General features: G+C 38.4%; 1 protein-coding gene across 3 annotated transcripts in view; it reads right to left on the bottom strand.

Annotated features, from left to right (window-relative positions):
- Positions 1-26,404, bottom strand: part of GALNT1 (polypeptide N-acetylgalactosaminyltransferase 1) — a 92,797-nt gene that overhangs the window by 54,526 nt on the left and 11,867 nt on the right. For 2 of the 3 annotated variants that reach the window (XM_055706052.1, XM_055706055.1), the window contains exon 2: positions 10,847-11,022. The gene's annotated coding sequence lies outside the window, so the exon portion shown is untranslated. The remainder of the gene's footprint in view (positions 1-10,846; positions 11,023-26,404) is intronic. The other variant, XM_055706053.1, reaches the window with a different exon arrangement.

Genomic DNA, 26,404 nt, shown 5'->3' with positions numbered 1-26,404 from the left:
TACAGACAATTCCATTCTCTCAACTGCTTTGAGATTTAAAATATACTTCTGATTGTTCACTGGTCATAATAGTATACGTTATTTAATAATGCCAATCCTATACAAAAAAAACCTTACACATTTTTACAGTACTGCTTCAAATATTAGAAGTACATCATTAGTTCAATTTAATTACAACATGATGAAATGAATACACAGATATATAGTACCTTGAAGTCAACAGCAGGAAGTTTTTGCACAGTCATTAAGTTATTGGGTATTAACAGTACTGGCAGGCAGGTTCAAAACTCCATTATTCAGGTCTTTTCCTTCTTACACTGAACAGCAGACATTGCCTCTCGTGACAGCTACAGAACAGGCAATCCTTTTAGGAAAGTAGATTTATAAGCTGATAGACAGTTATTTCTTTTCCTGAAGCAACTGCAGTCTTAAGTTGGGCTACTGATGCCTCAGATGCTGACAGAATAAACACTCCTCTTCAAAGCCACAGCTACTTCACATACGCACTCTGGGAGCGCTACTGAGTGTGCTTGACTTAAGAATAACAGCCAGCTAGAGAATACAGACAGTATTTTCATCGGTATCACAGGCAGCGTGAAGACAACATGCAATTGTTACCAACAGCAGCAAGAGAGGATTTTAACGTCAGTGCTAGCAATGTATCAAGCTCCTAAATCCCCAGCATATAGTAATTAATGGCTGAAGATGCATCAGTAAGACTTACTCAAGCTTTCTACTACCCTTTGCCTAATAGGTTGAGGTAGGATTTTCTTTGTTTTTTCTTTTTGGAAGAGTCACAGTTGGTGACCCAGCACTTAGCTTTTTCAGTACAAGCAACACTCCTGCCAATCAGCATCCCAGAGCTGTAAAGTGACTCCAACATTTAATAAATCCCTGATGAGCTGTGCTAGTTGGACTTCCAACCCCAACACTACAGGGCTGGAAGCGGAAAATACAGGTCACATCAGTACAGGTGTTCTAGGTGAAGACCTCAATTTCCTCAAGAAAAACAATTCTGTCATGTGAGCTACAGACCTTGCAAGTTCATTATTACTCAGAAGAAACAGATTTTTTAAAACTAATTTTAGTTTCCTTATTAGAACTAAATGGTGGTTCCAAGGCTCTTTTTAAGAAATAAAAAGCTGAACTACCCAAAATTTATATTACAATGGGATAGTGTCACAGTAGTAGAGATCAGGCTATTAGTATACTATTTGCTGTCTGCAACAAAAACCTGTGAACACCTCCACGTATTTTAGATATTCAAGTTTGTGACATGATGTAACACAGCCTGAAGGCTTCCAGCCAAAAGAAGCATCACTTGGCCTTACAAGGCATAGATTCACTAAGATCAAATGCATGCAGCAGTCAAGAATTTCTAATAATCAAGAAATCACACAATTCAAGAACTATTTAAAATCATCTCACAGGTGCAAGATGAGCTATAAGTAGAATAGGCTAGCTGACACAACTTCTTTTAGAGTTCAAATTCTTACTGGAAAAAATTAAGATTTACTATTGCGAACAATCTTCTTTAACAAATAACAAGCACTAGATTAGACTACGTGGAAGTAAAAATACAGCAAGCTTTTCCCATTCTCAATGCTCATATTCTCCATCTTCCTTTATAATGTTTCTGCTTAGTTCAGAAAATCAAATTTACTTCCAAATTTTATTAGAAGTTCCACATTAAAATGTCAAACTGCAAACTCAGTTTTTACCAGCTGACTGAACTAAAAAGAACACTAATCTTATTAATAGATCACTTTTAATACAGATGTGTCAAATATCAGTAGAATTTTCAAATTTTGTAGTATTTGCTTTGAAATATTTTGAGAAAATAAGCAGGTTCTTCTTGAAAACACTGATGAACACAAAGGGGGTTGGCATTTATTCTACTATTGCTAGAAGAGATGAAAACTAGCAACTCACGTGTCTGTATTAAAGAATCACAAATTTCAAGAAGAAATCCTTCACTGCTTAAAGGTCAGAAGAATTCACTGTTGCCAAGCTAGTTACACATTTTTCATAGACAAAGACCTAAGCAGACTATGAACAATCAAGTGAATAAATCTTCTACAAGGCATCCTTGAAACGTTCCTCATACATTACAAAAATTGTTAAATCTTGCAAGCTATGTCTCAAATATTCTAAAATATCAAACTTCCATAAAGCTTCTGATTATTCTTCAGCTTTTGGCTTTGATACATATCTAGAGTGGAATAAAATTGTTCATTAATTCTTCAAACAATTTTAAAGACAGCAGAAAATTACATAGGCAAATACTCATCATTAAGGATGAACCACTAATGGGCAAAAATTTGAATTAAAGAAAAGCAGAGTCAGCTAATTAGAAAATACTATAAAGGAGATTCCTGGAAACATAGGGTAAATTGCAGTGAACTGATTAAACCATCCTTACGTGTGTAACTGCAGAAACTTCAAATTCTGAAAACTTCCTATCATAGATTAAAAATCCAGAAGGGGAACTTGAAGAAACAGCAAATGCATTCAAAGAACATTTTTTCTCTCCCTCCAAAATATGTAGAAAATATTCAAGAAAATAGTAAGTATTCTAGAAAAAAAAGCTTTGAAAACACCACAAGTAAACAAAAAAAGGATACTACATGCTGGGACCACGGGGTGTTTATCCTAGAGAAGCTGGCAGAATTCTGCCCAGAGTAACTGCAGAACACGCTGAAAAATCAAACACTGGCAGATGTCAAGTTAAAAAATGTTTAATAGGACAAAGCATGTGACTAAATGTGAAAATTTAAGGAATTAGGAAATGTAATTTGACAAAATAAGGGTGACAAACATTTAACCCATGGTGGGTTATATTCTCTCAAATAAAATGAAGAATGGTGAAGAATTCAAAAGTTTTGGTAATAAGCTTTACTTCCAACAGTGACACTAAAGATAGTTTAAGAAAAAAATACTAAAGATATACCACCACCACCCCCTCCACATTTAGGGAAATACCAAAATACTAACCCTAAAGTAGCTCATCAGGTTTTCAGGCCTAAATACTTTTTGAAATACAGAGAAAATATCAGATCTCCATCCAAAAAAACTAGTAAGCCCCAAGAAAGAAAACAACTTGAATATATGCTTCTGTTCCTTTTTCTCTTTCCCCCCATCTTGAGCTGGAAGACAGGGATGAGGAGCAGAATGAAGCCCCACAGTCCAGGAGGAAACAGTCAGTGACCTGCTGCTCCACTCAGACATGCACCAGTCTATGGGGCCAGATGGGATCCACCTGAGGGTACTGAGGGAGCTGGTGGAGCAGCTCACCAAGCCACTCTACATCATTTATCAACAGCTCTGGCAAACTGGAGAGGTCCCAGAAGACTGGGGGTCAGCCAACGTGACATCCATCTACAAGAAAGGCAGGAAGGAGGATCCAGGGAACTACAGGCCTGTCAGACTGACCTCGGTGCCAGGGAAGGTTACGGAAATGGTCATCCTGAGCACCACCACACAGTACGTGCAGGACAGCCAGGGGATCAGGCCCAGCCAGCATGGGGTTATGAAAGGCAGGTCCTGCTTGCCAAATCCAATCTCCTTCTATGACAAGGTGACCTGCCTTGTAGATGAAGGAAAGGCTGTGGATGTTGTCTACCTGGACATTAGTAAAGCCTCTGACACCACCTCCCACACCATTCTCCTGGAGAAACTGGCTGCTCATGCCTTGAATGGGTGTACTCTACACTGGGTTAAAAACTGGCTGGACAGCCAAGCCCAAAGACCGGTGGTGAATGGAGCTACATTCAGCTGGCAGCAGGCCACCAGTGGCGTTCCCCGGGGCTCAGTGCTGGGGCCAGTCCTGATTAATACCTTCAGCGACAATCTGGATGAGGGAATAGAGCGAAACCTCAGTAAATTGCAGATGACGCCAAGCTGGGCAGGAGTGTTGATCTGCTGGAGGGCAGGAAGGTTCTGCGGAGGGATCTGGACAGGCTGGACTGATGGGCCAAGGCCAATTGTATGAGGTTCCACAAGGAGAAGTGCCGGGTCCTGCACCTGGGGCACAACCACCCCACGCAGCGCTACAGGCCTGGGGAAGAGCGGCTGCAAAGCTGCCTGGTGGGAAAGGACCTGGGGGTGCTGGCTGATGGCTGGCTGAACATGGGCCAGCAGTGTGCCCAGGGGGCCAAGGCAGCCAACAGCACCCTGGCTTGTATCAGAAGCAGTGTGGCCAGCAGGACCAGGGCAGTGATCGCCCCCCTGCACTCAGCACTGTGGACGTCGCACCTACAATACTGTGTTCAGTTTGGGGCCCTCACTCCAAACGGGATGTAGACAGGCTGGAGCTTGTCCAGAGATGGGCAACAAGGCTGGTGAAGGGTGTAGAGAACAAGTCTTATGAGAAGCAGCTGAGGGAACTGGCATTGTTTAGCATGGAGGGAAGACTCTCTACAACTACCTGAAAGGAGGCTACAGGCAGCTGGGTGTTAGTCTCTTCTCCCATATAACAAGCAACAGAACAAGAGGAAACAGCCTGAAATTACAAAAGGGGAGGTTTATATTGGATATTAGGAAAAATGTCTTCACTGAAAGGGTGATCAGCACTGGAACAGGCTGCCCAGGGAGGTAGAATTACCATCCCCCCTTGGAGGTATTTACAAAACGCGTAGAAGCAGTTCTTAGGGGTATGTTTTAGTGATGGACTGGGCAATCCTGGGTTAACAGTTGGACTTGATTTCAAAGGTCTTTTACAACCTAAATGATTCTATGAAAAGCTGGATCAGATATGGAGAAAAAAAGAAAAAACGGCATTGTCCAAAATTTGTGCCCCTTTGCTATCTCCCTATGCAAATTAAAGTCTACATCAAAAGAAAATGGCTGTATTTATACAGACATGCCACATAGCTCTGAAGCATACATTCACACATGAAGTCTGTTTTCACATCATAAAGCTGTCTGCTCAGCAGGTAACTTCTGCTGCCAGCAACTGTTTTGTACTTAATTAACATGCACAGTATTGCACTAAGGATAAGATTCTTCACATCCATCCTTCACTTTCCCTCTTATACTCACTTGCTTTAGATTTAGTTTTTCTTAATTCTGTCTTCCCAGAGATCTCTGACAACACAAGCTTGAGAAATACCATGCTTCTAAATTTTTTATTTCTATCGTCAATCCATGCAAATGTACACACAGTATAAAAAGAACAACGATGAGATTTTCTTCAAGGACCTATATATTTGTCCATGTAAAGTCTATTTCTAAAGTAGGCAATGTTTGTATTTTGGGTTCTAGTTTGAATAGGTAAACAAGAAAAGAACTGTCAGATAAAATGCTAAATAGGCAGAATAATAAAACAGAGTTCTGGAAATCCTTTAGAACTTGGGATCAATTGCAAGATTACACAAGAAAAGAAGAAACTGAAAGAGAGAAGTTGCTATAATAGTTTGTAAACAGCCCAGTACAGCAACAGCTCTTCTTCAGGACTAGGGTCCTAGGTACTTTGTCCCCACAGCATCTTGGTCTTTAGATCTGGTACTGGTATTTCCAAACGACCAGAGCTTAAACTCCACAATTCAGACTTCAGGTGAGCTGTAGAGGTTTATATGCTGAAGCACCTGTGATGCCTGACAGTATAAGAGAATTTACACAATTATGAGTACTGTTCATTTTGAACTGTTCAAAGACTGGTTTCACATTTTGGGACAGTCTCACAACAGAAATCTACTCTCCTTTTCCTCTTCACTGCATTTTCCCCTTTGATATTCAGCAAGCAAACTATCCTTAACTTTCCAGCAGGCAGCAGCTCTGACCAATTCTGTTCCATGCAAGCAGATGCACTTTCCTTCCCCCATTGCTCTTACACCTACATCTCCTAGGCTGCTATCACACAAACAAAAATTAAGATAACAGGTGAAGCAGAGGCAGGGTGAAAAAGTGATCTTCTGTTGCTGCTGGAATCAAGATTATATAACGAAAGGAGGAATAAGGAGGAGAAGACAAGACCTCACCTGTCTAAGAAATATGCAACTGCCCATATGATTCAAAAAACCTGAAGCACACAGTATTCACCTATCCACCTAATGTCCTTCTGTAACTGTAAAAGTAGAAAATGATAAACAATGGACCTAAGCATGGAAATTGTAATTAACCATGGACATGTCTAGCTCATTACAAGTTATGTGCAGGCAGAGTTTCCATATTCCATTAAGTGGAAGGGAGAGAACTCTGTTTGATCCACCCAGGTCCCATGCCAGTCCTAATGGAAATAAATGAAACTGATTTTACATTAGCAGTCCCTACAAATATGAATACATGAAAAAGCTAGATTGGCAGACAAATCAAAAAGCCCAACTGAATAGTCATGAAAGACTGGCAAAAGTTTGATGGCAAACAAACAAAAAAGACACTATCTGGCTGTTCAGCAGAATAAAATCACTTTTAATTGAAGACTACTGAGACTATACAGGAAAAAAAAAAGAAAACCACCAAAGACTAAAAAAGACAAGAAATCCAGTCTATTAATTTCATTGTGAACAACTTTGTCCTCTCTCCTCTGCCCCCAACCAGACATGTTAGATAGCGTTGTAAAAAAAATACTTACAAACCAAGACTTCATTTGCCACTATTTCTAGACAGACTAAACGCTGGCTACATTGAAGACTTTCCTTAGACTCATCTCCAATACTACAATAAATATTTTAAGCCTCTTCATATTCACTAAAGTTGTACTTCCAAACAATTTAGAAAAAATAAAATAAAATCCACTAGTTAAACTTGGTTTGCTGAAACTTCAAAATGTAAAGTATGATCACTGAGACCAAGAGTATGTTGCATTTAGGTCCAGCCAAGTATGACAAAGAATGTCTTGGGTTTATAGTTTTACAGAATGAACTTTATTCTGCACTCTGGACCAACCTTTATAAAAAGTATACCACTATTAAATAAGAGAAGGCATAACAAGAAAGAAAAAGGTCTACATCAAACAGGCAGATGTAAATTTAAAGAAGCACTTGGGTTGCCCTATCAAGTCACTGTATTCACAGCATTTATGCAGGACTGGATGCAAAATTTGGATTTCCAAAAGGTTAAAACAGAACCACTGAGCACTCTTTAGAGCTTTCAACTTCATTGAAACATAAACCAATTGATATTCAAGTTCACAGTTGGTCAAAAAGCCATAGTATGGAAACAGTAAGTTGAGTCCTATAGCAAATCAGGATTGCTATTCTCTAACAGCTTCAAAAATCTGTACTCCTTTTAAACAAGCAAACCTACCATGTTTTGAGTTCATTTGTGAAAGAAAATGCTAGAAAAACACAAATCAGTAAACAGAAAAAATTAGTTTTCACTTAGATCACAGAAAGTATTTAAACAAAGTCATTTTGACAAGAAAAATGCTATATTTTCAGCATTCTGTAATAAATACTTCCAAATGTTGCTGGATTTTATTTCTTAATACTCTAGAGGAAAAATGGCAGATTCGCTCACACGTTAAATGTCAAGACTATACTCTTACAGCTAGTGACTCCAATAAAATGTTTTCCATCTAGCTTAACTTCTAAGTTTTCATACTAATATGAAAAAGGTTTGGCAAATTTAAATAAAATAGCCATATCAAGACATAGGCATTGCATCAGTAAAGGGAAAAAAAAACCACCAACAACTTAGAATTTGTTATTTCTTGCACTGTGCAGTAGTACAGAGAAATCTGAAGTCTGATATGAAATTTAAGGTAGAAAGTTTATTTCCTGAAAGAGTTCACATTTCCCCCCCAGTTACCTGTAAGACTGATGCTAAGAATTTTCTGCATAGTTGCATAGACAAAGAAATCAGCAGAACATTAGGTATGGCAGAGATGTATTAGACTTCAGTACATTACTTAAGTTTCTTCAGATACTTAGGTGCTTCCTACTTTGCCAATTTTTTCCAGAAGTTGTCAGGCACTTTGTAAAAAAACACTTAATATATAATTTGACACATCATTTTTTGAAGGTATAAAGCTGGTAGCAACTCTAAGCTTTTTTACAATTCAAAATTCATATCTGACTAGAAGCCAAGAGAGAAACAGGTCACTGTAAAAAAGGTTAATCTGTCAGAAAACATTAAAAAAAGGGAATAAGATGGAACTGTTTTGCAAATTCAGCTATACATTAATTGGAGACTGCAGCATTTGAGTAATACAATCACTTTTAAAAGTACCTGATTAAATTTAAAAAGTCTTTTTTAAAATTCTGTGCTCAAATACATTCTAAATTACTTTTCAGTAACCTTTCCAAACGATTTGCAACTTCTCTGAAAATACTAGTCTTTACAACACGAGAAAGTAGACATGCCTAAGAAGCCATACCATATGGTTAGACCATAGCTAAAGATTCACCAACACGCTACTGCGTAAGTAGTTGCTACTCTATCTTCTCTCTTATTCCAATATGCCAGCCTCCTGCTTTGCCAGTAAAAATTTACACAGCAATGAAGAAACTCAACCAGGAAATAATACAACTGAAAAATAACCAAAAACAATAGTGCTTTTTCAGCCACATCAGCCTCCCAGTGCAAACCCAGACCAAACAATACAGACCAACCAGGTAACCCTCCCCCAACAGCAGTTATTTCCACTCAAATCCATAACCTTATTAAATTCACCGTTAAAGTCAAAAACCAAGAGGTGGTTGGGCTACAGCAGAAGAAATATCAGTGGAGCTATAGCTCGAAAGACCAAAAGCCTTAAATCCAGAAATAAATTGAAAAAAAAATTACCCTAATTATTTTTTATTCTGAGTAGCCTCTACTAATGTTTAACAGCATTAGGTAATAATTTTGGATATATTTTTCCTTCTCCCCTGAAATTATGCTTGTTCAAGCTATACTTTTTAAGCACTAAATGTAAGAGTACATGCCAGATTAAGATCTTTTGAAGTCAACTGGAAAAGGATCCACTTAGACCTGAAACAGGCTTTTTCCTTTTTACCCCACTGAACCTGAACTTCAAAGTTAGTCCCAATGAGTTCTTCAGAACTCAGTCTGCGAAAATTAATCTTATGAAATGTGCTAACAGGTTTGCAGGAAATAAAAAAATAAAGGTGAAAAATAAGCACAAAATGTCAATACCAAAGATATCAACCAGAAGACAACATTTAACACACTAAATACATTGAACTGGTTAACCTTTTTTGCCAAAGGAAACATCATTTGTTGTACCACATCTTTGCCAGTTTGTCCCATTAAATTTGGTTCTCCAACTTGTTTCAATCAAGCTAAAAAAACCCCAAACAGTAGTACGTGGGAGATGCACACAGAGAGAAGGCTTGACAAGAGCTTAGCTGTTAAACATGTCACTGGACAGCCAGTGACACAGTGGCCTTGGCTCGTATGACAAGGATACTTTAAGGGAACTGTGTTTACTGTAGAAACACAGAAAAAACCCCCAGACTTTCTTATTTCAAATGGATAGAAAATTATTGATCTGCATTCCAGTTCATTGCCCTAGGTCACTCTTCTCAAGGTGATTCTCATACTGAGAAAGTAAAAGTACATTTAGGAAAACTAAAAATGGGGTGCTTTACCCACTTGGGTATTGTACTTTCTAATACCCAGAGACAACCACAGTACCAGATTAAGTTAGGCCTGTGCTAGTATCTAAAGGCATTCTTATGGACACCTGTTTAATAGCTGTAGACAACTGCACTAGCTCACCAGGACCCTGAAGGAACACAAAAATATGGAACATGCATTTGGTGGATTGACCCTGGCTGGACACCAGATGCCCACCAAGCCACCCTATCAATCCCCTTCTCAGCTGGACAGCGGAGAGAAAATATAATGAAGAGCTCATGGGTCAAGACAAGGACAGGGAGATTATTCACCAATTACTGTCATGGGGAAAACAGACCAAACTCAGGGAAATTAGTTTAATTTACCAAACCAGAGTAGGGTAATGAGAAATAAAAACCAAATCTTAAAAACACCTTCCCATCACCCCTCCCTTCTTCCTGGCTTAATTTCACTCCCAATTTTCTCTGCCTCCTCCCCCATAGTGGCGCAGAGGAACAGGGAATGGGGCTGTGGTCAGTTCATCACACGTTGTCTCTGGGGCTCCTTCCCCCTCAGGGGGAGGCTCCTCACACTCTGCCGCTGCTCCAGCCTGGGGTCCCCCCCATGGGAGACAGTCCTCCACAAATTTCTCCAATGTGAGTCCTTCCCACAGGCTGCACTTCTTCACACACTGCTCCAGCGTGGGTACCCCCAGAGTCACAAGTCCTGGCAGCAAACCTGCTCCAGCCTGGGCTCCTCTCTCCACGGGTCCTGCCAGGAGCCTGCTCCAGTGCAGCCTTTCCAGGGGGTCACACCTGGCATGGGGCTGTCCACTGGCTGCAGGTGGATATCTGCTCTACCAGGGACCTCCATGGGCTGAGGGGGACAGCCTGCCTCACCATGGCCTTCACCATGGGCTGCAGGGAAATCTCTGCTCCAGTGCCTGGAGCACCTCCTCCCCCTCCTTCACTGACCTTCAGGTCTGCAGAGTTGTTTCTTTCATTCTCAAGCATCTCTTCAGCTGCTGGATTTTTTCCCCCCTTCTTAAATACATTATCACAGAGGTGCTACCACCATTGCTGATGGGCTCAGCCTTGGCTAGCAGTGGGTCTGGTCTTGGAGCCGGCTGGCATTACCTCTATCAGACATCGGCGAAGCCTCTAGCAGCTTCCCACAGAAGCCACCCCTGCATCTCCCCCCATACCAAAACTGTGCTATGCAAACCCTATACAACGCAACGACAAAGTAGTAGCATACATGCAGTCTCCCTTTGCTCTAAGATACATCCAAAGCAGACAGACCTGACCAAAGCATCAAAAATTCCTAGATCAAATTTTGTACTAACCTCCTCTGCAGGTTCACAGCCATCTGGATGGTCCACTAACACTGGTGGCAAAATCCCGATACATTGCTGTAGGGCACCTGTGGGTAGGGACCATAGAGCAACAGACTCGCCTAGGTCATTCTGACATGAATGTAGAAGCAGAAGATTTCTTCCATCCACAAGGTTTTAAGGCTGTCCTAGAAGAAAAACAGAAATTCAGATAAGTTCCAGATTCAATTCTGGCATAGCTTGAGGTGGAAGGGGAAGGGAAGTTTCCCAGCATTTAAGACTTCAAAATCCAAAATCCTGTGCAAGGGAGAAGGAGCCAAAAGACTGCTTCTAAAAAGAGGCAGTGAACTGAGCCTGTGAGGAAAACAACATATGCAGGGTAGAGTGGAGAGGTGGAACAAGTCATCAAAATTTTTTAGCCTTTCAGATGATATGATTTAAGTGGGAGGACTGCCTGTCCTCCCAAATAAGCAGTTCTCTATTTTTGAGTTCTATATATGTCGCCCTCTATCCAATCATAAACACTTAGCACAACAAACTATGAATTGTTCTTGATAAGGCTAGAAAACAGCCTCCTCAACAGCACACATTCACATGAGCAGCTCCCCAGATGATCATTCTTTTGGACTAAATTTTTCCATACATATTCTAGTTTATAGATGTAAGGGTTTTTCACATTCTTTCATCTCTCGCCCACAAGTTAAACATTAGCATTTATAACGACAGCTTTTGTAAAAAAAACAGGTGTTACTAATCTAACACTGACCTGATGCTTAAGAAGCAATGTTTTTTCACTTCTAAAAGTGACACCTGAAAAATGATGGCTGAGCCTTTCCAAGGCTTTGTTAAAATTTTAGCAATATTGAATGAACTCTTTCAAATCTTTTCCTTTACCCAGTTGATACAGCACTATCTGAAGGAAATTCTAAGCAGCTGAAAAGTAAACAAAATATCTTAACAAATAAGAAAGCAGATTTTTTTTCAATGTTAAATGCTTGTAACCTGCCTACACTTAAGGAATATTTGCCATACATCATGACCTTGTGTGTTGTATTTGCCATATTGTATATGAGCCTACTAAGTTATTTAAGTTTACTGTTCTGTTTAAACTGTTGGCTTTATGCATTGCCTGTCCAGATGAAGAATTATGTACTAGGGAGGAAAAAAAATTAAGATGCTGACACTATGATAACATGACAGTATGGAGGAAATACATGGTAAGGAAAGCTAAGACTGGCAGTGATTGAAAACATGTTTGTCAACTGCTTATTCTGACACAAATTATGACCCCCAGTACCGAGGCAGGTGCAGCAAGTATAATACTTGGCAGTTTCCCATTTTTTTGGGTATCAAAGTAGAAAGGGAAAATGTCTCAAGTCCTAATTTTGTTCTCCATTTGAGGATAGATTACCAAAATACTGATAAAACATACTGATAGAATAGGAATAGTAAGCAGTTTTATATCCACAGAAGTGGCTTACAGTCTGAATTTTAAAAGAGTGGCTAAGAATCTCCCAGAAATAACATCAATTTTTATCAAATCTGAAAAAAATAAGGAAGTTTCAAAGGGCCAGAAAAATACGGGTTCACAGGATGATCCAAGCCACACCCAGCAGGACACCTGACATAAATCACATGACTGTTACCTTTCTGAACGTGTTAAATATTAAGAGATCATGACAATTCTGAAGAGATCCAACCGCCTTTATCAAAGCAAATTAGTCACAGGCTTCAAGAAAGTGAAACACACAGACTTCTGTGACATATCTGACAAGGCTCTACACATTGTACTGTCACATACAATACAGAAAAAAAAATCAGCGATGCTTATGTTAAATTAACTTTTTTTTATATCACTTTTCTTCAGTAAAACTCAAGTGCCTTACAGAGATGGAGAACACAATCCATTTTTACAGATGGGGAAACTAGTCCATTACTGGCTAAGCAGCTGCCAAATCTGGGATTAAGTTTTATTCTACTTGCTCAAGAGTTGTAACTGAAGTATCTATCTATACATCTGTCCAGTTCGATGAAGATCCATATTCTAGTGATTTTGCTAATTTAAGTATTTCTTCAAAGGATCCTAAGACGACAGGCTCTTTGTTCAGTGTGCTCCAGACACTGGACAGAAATAGCTCCTATAAAACCCACAAACAAAAAGCGAACAATAAAAGCAGGACACACAGAGAATGGTCCACGTTGCCATTAGTAAGCAAAGCACATCTACCAAGGGCAGATGTTCGCTTCTTCATAGTGAACTTCCACACACTTACAAGCATGTAATTTCCCTTGATTTTTCTTTGGGTTACAAAAATGTCAATTCGGTCATTCTTTCTGCACATACCATCTTTCCTAAATCACCAGTCATTACCATCACCCTCCTGAGGCAAATTAACTGTGCCTACATCTTTCTTGAAGTACAATAACAAAAACTGATACAGTACTTTAATCTTACAATACAGAACAGAGCAAGGTTCAACTCCACATGTTCTCTAGATTATACCACCATTTATTCATGCCAATATATAACACACCTATTCTTTCTAAAGAACGCCACTTTGTTAACTCTCATTTTGTAACTCATGGCTTGCGGTCAGGGTGGGGAACAGGGTGGCAGGAACAACTTAAACAGTTGTTCACCTTTTATTTTTGTGCTATTTTGACCCACATATAAACCATTTCACTTATTCTTCTAAAATGCATCCTATTCTTTCAGGCCATTTTCCCAACATTCAAGATTCTTCTGAATGAATTACTCTAGGAGAACCTGCTTTAGCAGGGGGTTGGACTCTGCTAAATGATTTCCAGAGGCCCCTTCCAACTCTGACCATTCTGTGATTCAGTGAATTGCCAGCCCAACTTCGTGTATCTGCATTTATTCCCAAACATATCTTGTCTTCAGGTCTCACAATCATATGCTATTCCATTGCCCAATTCATGATCAGGAACAATAGTCTGAAACAACTACACAAAATCCCATACAATATGCTTTCCCCTTGCTGAAAGTGAACTACTGAAAAACAAAACTCTGGCTACTGTTAACCTAATGATTTTACACACATGCTAAAACAGCCTCTTTTTTTTTTTTTTTATTAATCTAGGCCACGTTTCCTTTGGTTGGTCTGTAAGAGTATCACATGTGGCTTTCCCCAGTCCATAAGCTTCCTGTTTTAGAGGATGTTAGACCGGCTTGATAATGCATTTCTGATCTTCACAGAAGGCTTTCAAATTTGCTTCCCTAAACAGCATGTTCAGAGAGGACTATCTTACCTGTAACTACATCTCTTCAGTATTCTACTCTAACTGGATTTTCCATTATATCCTGTCAAGAACAAAAATCAAGGCACAGTATGTGTGCAGAACTCACTGGTGATTTTCTCATGGTTCTGACTCAAAACAAAAGTCATTTTAGCTAGAAACAGGCAAAAGAAACCAAGGTAAAGAAGATGCAGTGTGCCCTTTCATTTTCTTCATGTAAATCCAAAGTAACCCAGAAAAAACTAATAACCAACACACACCCAACCTGATGTGGGCAGGCAAGTGGGTTTGGAGACAAGAACACCAACAACAGGATATGTAGGTGAACAAAAACAAGAAAGCATCTGCTGCAATAGCACTTATGAGTACGTAGATTAAGGTTACCAGTAGCCATTGGCTTTCAATGCTCCATACAGCATTACACTGCTATGCAGTCTAAACTGAAGACTACTACTGCTTTTAAACTGTGCATACAAAATAGCCTACAGACTTCAAAGGAAATTATTGGAGCTGGGATTTTGGAATTTGGAATCCAAGCAGCTTCTGTTAATAAGTTCTTATATCAACTCCCAAGTATTTCACAGGATGAAGGTTAGATGAAGATATTCTAGGTAGAGATCTCCCTTGCCAATAATTTTCACTGTCCTGTTTTATACCCCATTACCACCATTCTGTCATCACAAGCACCAGTAGGTGCCTCAGCTTTTTTAAGTGACACATAAAACAAAGAAAGGGATTTTTTTGAAAACTGAACTTTAAGGGGAATTGAATACTCTTGAGGTTTTTATTTAAACCAAAGCAAATTTTAGCTAGCCACTCTGATATGCTGACCAGATTCAAAGTCACAACATTGAGTACAAATATAATTGTCTCATATTAAGTGTCTATGCTGAACAGTCTGAATATTTGCACTCACATTATTCAGAGAACTTCCTTCTAACACATTTAATGTTAATAACAGCAATGATCATGCAGAGTTATCTATGCACAATAAAATATCTATTTCCAATTGTCACTCCATTCCACTTACCACTTTCACCTCTTCCCAAATATAATATTGGATTAACTATGATTTTTCAGTCATGCATTACCTTCCCAGTCTGTACAGTCAATTTCTCTTTATTCAGTGACATACCACCCACCCCACACAAAATCATCCAGTTGCCATAAGGTATGTAGCAAACTCCATTTCATCAGCTTGTTTTTCTACCAGCTCAGTCCAGTGGTATGACCCTGCACATGACCAGAAACACAAGAGTAGGGGAGTGAATAGGAAAGCATGAAAAGGAGACAACATTATTAGCCTGCCATGAAACTCCAGAGAAAACAGATTTATAACACTAAGAAAACCACACCTTCTACCTGTTGGTCTTGAAGTGACCAACAATACATAAAACACCCCAGAGCATACAACAACACAACCATGGTTTTATTCCTTAAGTCTCCATGGCTTTATCTTATACAGAAAGACAGCAAGGAAAATAATAATTTAAATAAATCTTTCCTAATGGAGACAATCCCAAGATTTTTTTCCTGCATGCAATTTGTCAGAAAAAAGTAAGATCCATAGGTGTAATTTATAATACAATCAGCAAACCATAAACACAGGTATGTGCTTAACAGGTGTAAAGTACACACTGCTACCATACTATCTCCCCAAAACTCATAAAAAATTGTCAAGGTAACAGTTATTTCGATCAAGCTGACATCTAAAGTGTATGACCTTACTTTTCTTGTAGGTTCACCAACGAAGCCATGATTCTGGCAAGTACGGCCATGCAAACAACACAGCGTCACCTTCCTCTCACAGGCCTCCTGCCTTCTGAGGACACTGACTCAAAGCAACACAAGCCAACACTAGCAATGTATGAAAGAGACCAAGAGTGATTGAACCCACAGGGATTTTTTTAAGGAAATATTAATTTTAGAAGTCACCTGCAAAATGCACACACACACACACGCCCCCAAATCAAGAATCCAGCAAAGCCCATTTTCACTTTGCTTGAGAGTATTACACTGCTGGAAAGCAGAAGAAAAAAAAATACAAGACAATCTACTGCTCTCAACAGTAAAACGTCTACTATCATATTCAGCATCATTATTAAGTCTCCTTGGACTATAAGAAATATCTTTGTCATAATTCAAACAGTACCTATGCGGAATTACTTGGGGGGAAAAAAGCTGTCTTTCATAACCTCACACTGCTCTCCGGAAAGACAAAAACCAAATTATTTGTAAATCAGGAGCAGCATTACAGGTCTGTAAAGATGACAGAAGTCTTTCTTAACTATTGTGATTCAAAAACATTAGAAAGCAATCATCACAACCAATTTATTTTGATAGCATTAACATATATCAGCCTTAAGTAAAAGCATGGAGCATCAATGGTCCAGGCATGCTTGCCTTCACTGGGACTATCAACAAAGAGTTGTGTGTTGACTGTTGTGAGCTGGCAGACACCCTCTGCACCTTCTCTTCAGCCACCAGGAAACAGTACACTCATTGTTTCACAAGTATGCAAAGCAACCAATGTGGATTCATATGGAGGATGTGAGCCACAGAGCAAAATGCATTAGACACCTCTCAGCTCCTTCAGTTGACAAAGCATTCACTACGAAGGAACCCAGAAGTGAAAAAAAATAAGATTTAGTGTCCACTACAAGTTTCGTTTGTTTATAAAGAGTGGGTAATTTAGCTTTTCAGTAATTTTTCTATTGTAACCAGCTACTGAAAACTCAAAGACTGAGCTGTACTTCCCTCTCAAAATCTCCTATTTTGCAATAGTTCCAACTCCAGTCTTGCCTTCTCTCCCCTGGCTCACAGAGCTCAGGTAGGACCAGCAGTAGGCGCACACCCCTGACATAACAGACAAAATGCTTCCTGTATACAGAGTGTATACTTTGGACCTCACTGACAACTCTTCACCACAAGTCACATGAAACTCAGGAGTCATCAGATAATTATCACTTACTGTAACAGCTCAAGTAACCATCTTCCTCAAAAAATGTGAGTAGAGCAACAGCCTTAAACCAAGCAGCAGCAACTAGGCAGAATCATCAACCTGCTCCAGTATGTCAACTGGCATTAATCCCAGCTGCCTATACAGATGTGTGCATGTGTACAGGTGCATGGGTATGTACACTAAGTGGATTACTTCAATTAGTTCTTATGAATGTGGCTTGACTCCCATTTTCAGAGTACTGTTCTTTGCTAGAAAAAGCATACGTGACATTAACATTGGCAAACAAACATAGGATCCCTTCAGCTGAGAAAGATGATGCCTTCTGTTTAAGCTTTCCTAGTCTCCCTTGACTCATTAGAAAAAAAGTTCCCAGACCTGCTGAGGAAAACAAAAATCCTAATTAATTATGAATACAAAATAGTTAAATACATAACTACGTTAAAATCAATCACAGCTACCTTCATAAATGTTCGGTAAACTTGCATGCCCTATGATGACCAACGCTTTCTTCAACAGTGAGCAGAGAGCTTCAGGAAAGCAGCCTGCTATATTCTCAGGTATAATACTCTACTGAATAATCTATAACCTCTCTTTCTGATATACTGCAAAAAAAACAAACAGCAGGAAAGCTTACAGGGAAAGAGTGCAGGAGAACAGAATTTAGAAAATGATAATATAATAAAATATAAAATATACAGTAAATATAAATTGAATATAAATATAAAATATATAATAAAATATTAAATTACGATAAACTGAGTTATCGTCATACCCAGTTTCTCCATTTCCACTGATAATTTTTAATGGAACTACAGAGAGCAAGATAACCACAAATATTTCCCATTACCTCAGGTACACCAGGGGAATGCAAAATTATGGACATTCATACATGCTGCTTTAATGGTGCTTAAAAGATCACAACCTCATCCTTCCATGGGCCAAGAAATCAGTTTGCAAGTGGAAACGGGCAACTGTGGGATAATAAAATTACAGCAACTCTGTCCTGTATGTAGAGAAAGAGAACTACAGAACTGTTCTACTTCTAACCAAAGGCTTAAGATTTTTTGGAGATCACACACATATACAGTATTATGGTGTGCACTGTAGCATATTACTTAAAGTGAGAAAAGTGGGAGGGGGAGGTATCTAAGCAAGATCCTAAGACTTGCCATTCAGAACAGGCAGTACTTGAAATAAGTCAACTGGTAAATTTGTAAAAGCAAATGTCAAATTTACACAATGCTTCTCAATATTTACAAAGCATCTCAACGATATTTTCTCATGAATATAATAAACAAAGTGCTAAGTGGTAGGAAGTCCCCAAAGTAAAACCACTGCTCCACACATCTAATTATGTCTGTTTAGACACTAAGAAATCATTTCTTCCAGCATTCTGGCAAAACAGAGAGTCTACTGTCTATTCAGCTCTGTACCTTTACTGTGAAAGAAATACAAATATTAGAGTCCTTACTCTAAACCAAATAATTTATCGCTGTATACAGAGCTAAAAAAGGCTGTTTTGTATACTAACTTAGGAACCAAATGTAACCAAAAAAAAGTCACAAATCAAATAGGAAGTATTCTCTTGCAGGATGCAATTAGCACTTGTTAATCAAAGAGGAAAATGTGGAAATTGTGTTCTTGTCTACAGGCTTTTATGAAGCCCTATATTATCACACATTACATTAGTCCCCCAGTAAGTAATGGAAGTATTAGAGACAGCTGTTTAAGAAGTGAACAAGCATATCATAACTCCGAAGTCCAAAATTATGCACTGCTTATTAGGAGGACTTTTAACTCAGGCAACACTAAGTTTACAGCACATAAAAGTAAACCTTTAGAAAAACCTCAGCCTAGAACACAGAAGTAATATGTAGAACCATGTCTAGGAAAAAAAGTCTGGCCTGAGGGCTCAGTTCTTTGAAAATATTAACACACTATTTAAAACAGAAATTTTGTGGTGAGGGAAATAAATAGAAGTGAAGAGGGAATGGTTTGCTGCCTTCTGCCAGATATAAAGCATTTCAGTAAGACTGTCTGTCAGTGTCAACAGGAGAATATGTACCCTAAAACAACAAGCTGCTTGACTGAGCATATGTCTTCATACACAAATACTAACTCTCCCACAGAAATTCTAGTTTCGGATATCTTCATCTGCCTCCAGGCAAAGCTTGCAACAGTATCTGAAATTTGGCTGAGCTGACAAATGACTATCATTTCTCATCTGCAAAAGTAGGAAGATCACTTTAAACAAAAAAAAGTTTCTTCCATTCTTCTGAGCAGAAACAGGCAGCCAAACATTTTCTGGCTGCAGGTAAGATAATGGTCCCTATTTCAGGAAGTTTTGTTTACCACCAAGGAACACAGGAAACATTACGTTATCAAGTTTCCAAAACAATGGATTCAGTTAGTAATGCGGATCCTAACTTTTTTCTTGTCCCTTTCTGTGAAATCAGTAGCAGGCAGTTGAAACAGAATACTGAGAGATATTAACACTGTCACCACCAGGATGAGGAAGCTGTGACAATAAGCCAATGAATTAGCTTTTCTAAAAAAAGCACTTCTGTTTTAATGCATTCTTTGACAATGCAGCATTTTAGCATACAGTTTCCCAAATCATGCTGCAAACTTTAAGGTTTCTTCCTAGAAATACCTTGTTTTACATAGTTTACTAATTGCTGAGTAAGTCATCTGTTTCCAGTACCATTCTTTTTACAAGCACGAACTCAGAAGATACCTTGGTATGCAGTTTACATATACCTCATGCCTAAAATAAAGTTAAAAATATAAATCAAGAATACTGAAAATCAGCACTGCTGCTCAAGGAGTGCATAATAACATCTCCTAGTCCCTAAGCATTTGCTTCTATCCCTACACTCCTTCCTGACATCACCATGTTTGTGTACAGGTTAGAACTAATTTAGCACAGAAACGTACTGCAATCCAGAAAATTTTGCAATATATTTCACAATACATGCCTAAGGAAGAGAAAGTATGGCCAGGAAAAGACTGTTTACTTCAGCAGCAGTGGCAGACTGGCACAGTCACGAAGTTAACAACCTAATTTTTCAATTTTGAGACTTGCCATTGTTGTTACACTAAATCTCAACAGACCTGTTATGTGGCAATTATGTCTTCTATTTTCTCTAATTGTTTGGTTTTCAGTTATTCTGTATCTGCTTTCCACGTCAATTTAAAGGCTACTTTAGCAGCTGGACCAGGAACACTAAATTACATCATAACATAATGAGAGAAGGATTATTAATCTGACACCTGGCAGAACGCTTCAGGGTCTGAGAAACTTTCACTATTGGAAATCTCCATCAGCTATTCAGATATAAATTCAGCCATTTAGCATTTTCAGTAACTGGAAATACATCAGTTATATAAACTTGCTTCCCTAAAACACCTGGCTGGATGACAGTTGAGGAATAATTCTTGTTTGAATATTCTAGAAAGGGATGAAACGGGAATCTTCCATCTAGAAGCTCATCCTAGGTTACATCAAAAGTTAGGCAGGAATACAAAAACATTCAGAATGTTTAACTTTCTAATCAGTCCCTAGAAACAAAGTTATTAACGACAAAATAGTGTAACAAGTAGGCTAGGTACTTCCAGTGTTGAAAGGAAGGTCAGGATACAGATTGAACCATGACTTACAGAAGAATAAAATTTTAACATTTTATTTGATAGCAGGTACGCTACACTATAGAATACTTCTGCAAGCACCAAAATGAAAGAAGGCACCTTTTAAAAATACAGTTAAATAAGCAACAGAAATATGAATATATTATTTTTGTTCAATTGACACTGAACTATTCCTTTATACAGATGGGAAAAATTTTTGGAAGTACTAGAACTCTTTTAAACCACTTATCTTGAAATGTTTAACGTGACATTAAGAAAAGCAAGCAGGAAGCGCTGAACACTTTTGCACACCTCATGATAGGCCAAAACAAAGCCTGCCAACTCATTCAGCTTTCAGCAAAACGGTTTGACAAAGTCATACCCTTAGCAAACCACTTCTTAATGCTGGCTCCTGTGAAAGGTATCAACTAACTTTCTGTGCATACTGGGAAACGTACTGTTTTTGAAAAACTAAAATCCAATTCACCATTACTAACTAAACCAGAGAACGGGTACCAGCTGTAAAAGCATTTTTAAGACCTTCTCTGCAACTGAAAACTTGGGGCTTGTGATTACCTCCCTGAGAGGCTCCCACCAGAACAGAAGACCATCCATTTGTCAGAATACCTAAGCTGGGTTTTCACAGTATGATACATGTACATTTAGCTTCAAATCACTTTGATATAAAATTAATAAGAACCAATTTATATGTAGCATTTCAAGTGCTTCATCAGCTTCAAAAGAATAGCAAATGCTGAGAAGAGTTATTTGCTTTGCAAGCTGAAGTGTTCTACAAACCAGGTATGCTCAAGCCAGTAACTTGTCAACATTACTCTTAGATTTGCACCAAAATGCATTCCACACTTCCAGAAACTAAGTTCTAAATAAACAGATGATGACTTATATATGGTCTTTTCAGCAAAAGCCCTTTAAATACAGAATGGAAAATTCAACCTGATCTTCCATATCCTAACAACAATATTCTGCTTACTCATCCAGAATGAATATGACAAAAGTTTGTACAAGACATAAAGCTCAGTGCTATCTTCAGCACATGTACATAAAAGAAAACTACAAGTCTGTAGAGAACATGTAAATTTAACTTCTTATATAACTATCTTCTCAGTCTGCTTTGGAGTGCCATGTAATTTTTCTCTCAACTGACATCACATCTTATCCAAATATATCAACTGTCCTGTCTACCTCCTCAACAATTAATACAACATACCCCAGGGCTGTAACAGTGTGCCCTATGCTGTAAACGAAAGCAGACAGTATGTCTACTTTACACTTTACTGGGGTATAAAACCCCCTCCCATTTCTTGCCAAGTTCCCACTGATACTCTTCTGCTAATCATAGCTTACCCTCTTTTACCCGAGTTATATCAAAATATTTAGAATTTAAAGCATTTTCCCCCCATTTTTATGTTTCATTTCCAGAAAGCACAAGCAAGCACAAAAAGAAAACTAAGTTCTATATCAAGAGTAAACTTCACTCGTGTCAGAGTCAAGAAGGGCAGGATGGAAGTCCAGTTGATTTTTTTCCTACCTAAAACTTACTAGACAGGGTAACTACACTAGTCAAAACTTTCACCTGCCAACTGGTAAATTCTCCCTAAACTACACCTACATTCTCTTAACAGTTAGGGATTTTCTAACTGTTTTACTAATTAGCTTGCTACACAACCGTGTCGCTATTTGAAAAAAGAAATGGCAAGATACTATTTAGCCATCTGAATATTGTTATCTTCTAGAACAAGACACCTACCTTATTATCTCTTGCCAGCTCCTCTGTTCCCTTCTCCTACAGGTGTTTGCTGCCCAGTTTCCTGTCTGCCTATACTTGGAGCCACCACCGCACGCCTTTAGGCAAAGCACTGACTCTCCAATGCTGCTTGTAGCTGCAGCAAAGTAAAAAGCTGAAGAGGGGAATGTCGCTGCTTCCTTCACATTACTCAGTCCAGAGAAAGTTGAGATCACAGCTTTATTCTCATCAACAGGATCTTGTACCAGAGTTTTTATTTCAAAGCTGTTCATATGCTATCAAAGCATCTAATTCTGACCCACCCTCAACTACTTCTAATCCTTAAAAAGATGCTTGGTAACATCAGTTATGCCACCCAGTTCCAATCTTCCTCAGTCTCAAACATTTGCACTTTGAGGCAATGTACCTCCTTTGAAAGAGCCTTCAACAAAGCAATGTCTCATTATGAGATTTCATTTTGTTTTTTTCAAGCTGAGGTGTAGCTTTTGACCATTTACATCTTACATACTTATAAAAATAATTACGAGGTGAGGAGCCAACATTACAGTATTTCAATACTGTGACCCAGTGGTTTACTTATAATGCTGTGAAAAGAATGTCAGTGACCCCTGAACATTACCAGAATGAAGGAAAATTTGAGTGTAACAGAATGTATTATATTACATGTAATCTGCAATTTTTTTGTTAATATGCTAAACTGGGGGCGGGGGGGCGGGGGGGGGGGGGGGAAGTAATCCCCATTAGGCAGATCAACATAAACACATGAATCAGATACCATTAACATCAAATGGAAAAAATAGTTACAATACACCTTAAGACAACCTAAGCTTTTTCTTAGTATTTATTAATTTCAAGGCTTGAAGCAATCAATTCTTTAGATTTAATTTTTTTTAATGCCAAGGAAGTTGTTATAATGTTACATATTAAATGTGAAAAAAGCAGCTAATTCTGGTAATTAAATAAAAATATGTCCACACTTACAATAACATTTCACTTCTTAGTAACATCAAGTCCCTAAAATCATATCATTTAGTAGCATACCTTCAGGAAGGTGGGAGAATATGATTTATAGTGTAAGAAGTCCTTCCTAATAGTTTCTGTGCCATTACAGCTTAGAACACATGTCCACCAAAGAAACTAGGTCATAACTAAATATCCAACAACTGCATTTGAAGAATGTCTGAGCAGACAGTTGCTTTTATCAATTTTCTCGTACCACTCTTCTGTGCAAGTTGCTGTCACTGTTAAGAAATAATCCTCAGTTTTCCCAGTGTGGTAAGGTATCCAGTTTAATATTTTTGTGTAGAAAATATTAGCACGAAGACAATGAATTGAGCTTCTTTCATTCCTTTTCCTCATGGTATTCAGAGAGTAAACAAACTAGGTTATCACTGTCCCTAATTACATCAGCTTACATACTTTAGATGTACAAACAATACATTAATCTTTTCATCTTGTCTGAAGTCTGTTCTCCTCCTCTGTTTTTTCAGGAGAAGGTATACTTCCAAAATAGCCACTTTATAAGCTAGTTATCTCTTCTATAAGCAGCTTTCAAACTATTCCCATTAAAGAAACAAAAATTTAAAAAACACACACACATTCAGTGAATTCAGACCGAGAGTTCACAACCAAACTGTTGAAACTTTGTGTCAGGGAAAAGAAATATGACCAACTACTCATTACTACAAGCAAAGCGGTTTAACTTTGACCACTATGTTCTTCTAGAAAACCTACCCTGTAGCAGCAGCTGGCTACTTTCTTACAGTTTAAAAGGACCCGCTGCAGTAGGAGGTGCAGCACACTGAAAAATATCTGTTGGAACGCGGATGCTTACAAATAAATCACAGTCTATCTGCAAACAGCCATTGCTAAAACAAGTTATCCTGCCTTGTGGAAAGTAGAACTTGTGGGTTGATCTCCCACAGATTTCAGTGAAGAGCAATAAACTCAGCACCTTGCTGCTGGCTGCCCCTTACAAGCTCTCCTTTATTCCTCCACTCCCAAAACATCCATTCCCCACATGATACTATTTTAGCTTCCCTATGTCTCTTAATTGCCAAATCAGCAAGAAGTATCACATGCCAGGGTTTGTCCCAAGGTTCCAGAATACCATCCAGTCAGTCAAAACCATGGCTCACTGGTGAGCTGGCAGGCTAGGAAAGAACAGACAACTGTTGAGTTATCTTTCTTCTTCCTCAGCATCAATTTTCTCCCGATTTGTGCCAATTTAATATTTTGGCGACTTTTCCCCATAGAGTATAACTAAAAGCAGTCTGCAAATAGGGGGTGGGGGAGTGGTCTGTATAGGGAAAGAGCAATAGAGGGCTGAAATGTGAACAGAGCAGGAGATCAAACTGTCTCAAAGGGCAACATTTCCTCTCCTGCCAAAGGGATTTTTGTTTCCTGGCTGGGGCAAGCATTCACCTGAAAACACTATTAGCTTTTACAACAAGGACTGTCACAGGGGATGATGTTACCGTATTTGATACATGATGAGAAAACAGACAACCGGCAGGCGGAGAACAGGACCCCAGCCAGTGCTGCTGTGGCCAGGGAAACACCCCTCCCATCTCCTGAAGACTGGACATGTGATCCACACAGATGCAGCCAAAGCAAGTGCCTTCAAGTTTTTCAAAATGTCCTTCAAACCTTTTGTGTATTAAAGTTGTCTCTTTACTTTCCTTTCTCCTGAAAGAACCATGTAAAAAAAAAAATAAAAATGTTTATTTATAACTCTATTATACTGTTTTCTGTTCAGCTTCAAAAAGAACACTTTTCTTCCATAACCTTTCATTTACAGTAGATACAAAGATTTTCAGACAGATACACAGTTTTAAGATAGAAGTCTCTTAAAATTTCCCATCTATATACAGTTGATTTCATAAGCTTAGAGGCTTTTCAGTAATATTTCTCCTTAAGCATTCAAGCTTTTATAAATAACTATCATTTTTTTCCTCTCCATCTGAAACAAAGCCCTTTTGGAAAAGAAAGATAATTCTTCAACAACTTTTTGCATAATAAGACTGGCTAAACTTTCTCCTTCTTGTGTCTGAAAGTGTCAGCTCGACCCCATGACAAGTTTCATGATGCCAAAGCAGTAGCAGTTCCAGCTGCCACCAAAGAGCCAAACTAATTCCCTTTCCTCCAAACCGCAAGACTCTGATTTGGAAACATTTAAACAGTGTTTGTCACTTGGGCCACTGTGTTCACTTCCTCTTCAATATGCCTGGCCATAAATAGATTTCAATTTATTTCAAAGATGCCAGTCATCACTTTTCTCTTAAAGAAGTCTTGTCTCTTTCTCCTGACATATCCTAGTTTACCTTTTATGTAATGGTTTCATACATTGTTAAAACACAAAGGAACTCATTAAGTTATTCATAATATATTGAAACATCTCTATTAAATTAAACTAAATTATGTCAAGAATTTGCATGCAAATGAAAATACAAGACCTCACACCTTTTCTGAATACTCTCCAGGCACCAGTACACTAAAATGAACATTCTCAGTAAGCTGACTTTGAGATAATTTTATTTTAATTCTGAAATACTTGAGTTAAATGAAAAAAGTGATGATTTGCTGAAAAAGGTTGAGCTTCACTTTCAGACAACCAGGTCTCTAAGACATGTCAAACTAGATAACCAAAAAAACAAACTACTAGCAATTTCTATTATTTTCACTTCTTTCAGATATATTTCTCCGCTGCCATTCTTGAATCATTACCACATCCTTCTGTATAAGAATTAATGATGCAACCAACCACTCATTACATATTCAAAGAAAAGGAAAACATGGAGAAACGACACATTATGGCAAACTTAAGCTGATACAACTTAAGCTACAACAGTAATTGATAAAAACTGTTTTAAACTAACAATTAGCCAGCATTTTACAAGTGACAGATACATAAACACACACAGTCCCTTAGAATAACAATAAATTGTTCTTGTTTCTG

The sequence above is a fragment of the Falco cherrug genome, chromosome 3, assembly GCF_023634085.1.
Source record: "Falco cherrug isolate bFalChe1 chromosome 3, bFalChe1.pri, whole genome shotgun sequence".
In the NCBI taxonomy this organism is placed as follows: domain Eukaryota; kingdom Metazoa; phylum Chordata; class Aves; order Falconiformes; family Falconidae; genus Falco; species Falco cherrug.
The sequence above is the reverse complement of the archived record's forward strand: the minus strand, read 5'-3'. Positions and strand labels throughout refer to the sequence as shown.